Genomic DNA, 1519 nt, shown 5'->3' with positions numbered 1-1519 from the left:
TCAGGACATATTTTCTATTGTTTTCTAACTTTTCTACATATTCTGAGAGTTGTTTCATTTGTCTATTTTTGTGTGCACATATAAGTCCCGTTGTGTGTATGTGTATGTTTGTATGTATGTATGCAAAAACCTCATGCTCTTATTCAGCAATCTTGATCATGACTAGTATTCCAGCATTTGGCTGTTTAATTATAGGTAGTGTCTCAAAGCCTGTTCTACCCAGGCTGGATGCAAATTGAACTTCTCAGACTCCTTTACCTTTTTAGGTTTTATTTTTCCAGGAGTATCAACTTTTAAACTACAAACACTTTTGTGAGTGTTAAGTCTAACCTGTAGCCCAGATTTTTAACTCAAGAATTAATATAAAGATAGATGAATATACACAATACATATGCTGAATGTACACTGTTAGAAATGTGATCCTAAGCTGGGTGTGGTGAGATCTGAGGATTGGGGTTTAAAGCCAGCCCAGGTAGGAAAGTCCTGGAGACTCTTTTCTCCAATAACTACCAGAAAACTGGGAGTGGCACTGTGGCTCAAGTGGAAGAGCACTAGCCTTGAGCTGTGTTCCAGAAGGACAGTGCCCAGTCACAGATTTCAAGTACCACGACCAACAACTACAAAAAAGAATATAAGAAAAGGAAAAAAAAAGAAATGTGATCTTAGCCACCAGATTCATTGCTAGTATAATTCCTATTTTTTCCAGTTAAGTCTATTCTCTCATACGTGACTTGCATTGGAAACAATCATTCTTCCATTCTCCTTTTTACAAAATTACGTGTTTATAAAGCGTGATTTAGAAAGGATGTGGCTTCATCTTCCACATAGAAGTAATGCTTCTCTATATCACTCCCATAAATCTACATACTGGACTTGGTTTTATTATTTCAATGTTGTCTTATTTGTAGAGTGTTCTATATTTTACTGAAGCCTTTTATATAAACACAGAACTTCTCTTTCCTATTATTGCTATTGTTTCTCTTACTGTTCACTCGTGTACACTTGTGAAGTTAATGCACAGCACATACACTCACAAAAAATTATCTGAGAACCTTCTCCAATTTAAAATTCACCATAATTTAAAGAGCACTTAAGAACTTTGAACAAAATGTACTCATGAAAAAAGTATTCATAAGCAATTTAAATTTCATATTTTCTCCTTACTAAGTTGTCTCTGAAACACGTGTTACCTCATGTCCAAAAGTGTCCTTGTGCTATTTCAATGAAGCCAGAAAACATTCATTTTTTTTCTAGAGCAGCACCATAGATTGTTACTGGAAGTAAGCGGAAGTAACTGTTACTAAATGTGGAAATTGATCTCAGGAGATGAATTGAGCATAGAGGAATGACAAAGTTCAAGTTAACTTTTGCTTTCCTTTTTACTGTACAAGAAAAGAATTCAAGGCTTGAAGGAAACTTTCTTCCTGACAATTTTGTGTTCTTTATTCATATAAAACTTGTCTGTAAAGTTGTAGTTGAGAGTATTACAAAAGGAAACAATATGCCATTTGAAGGCCAG

Source organism: Dipodomys merriami, unplaced genomic scaffold (genome assembly GCF_024711535.1).
Source record: "Dipodomys merriami isolate MVZ:Mamm:240054 unplaced genomic scaffold, mDipMer1.0.p SCAF_441, whole genome shotgun sequence".
NCBI classification, from domain to species: Eukaryota; Metazoa; Chordata; class Mammalia; order Rodentia; family Heteromyidae; genus Dipodomys; species Dipodomys merriami.
This window is presented reverse-complemented; position numbering follows the sequence as displayed.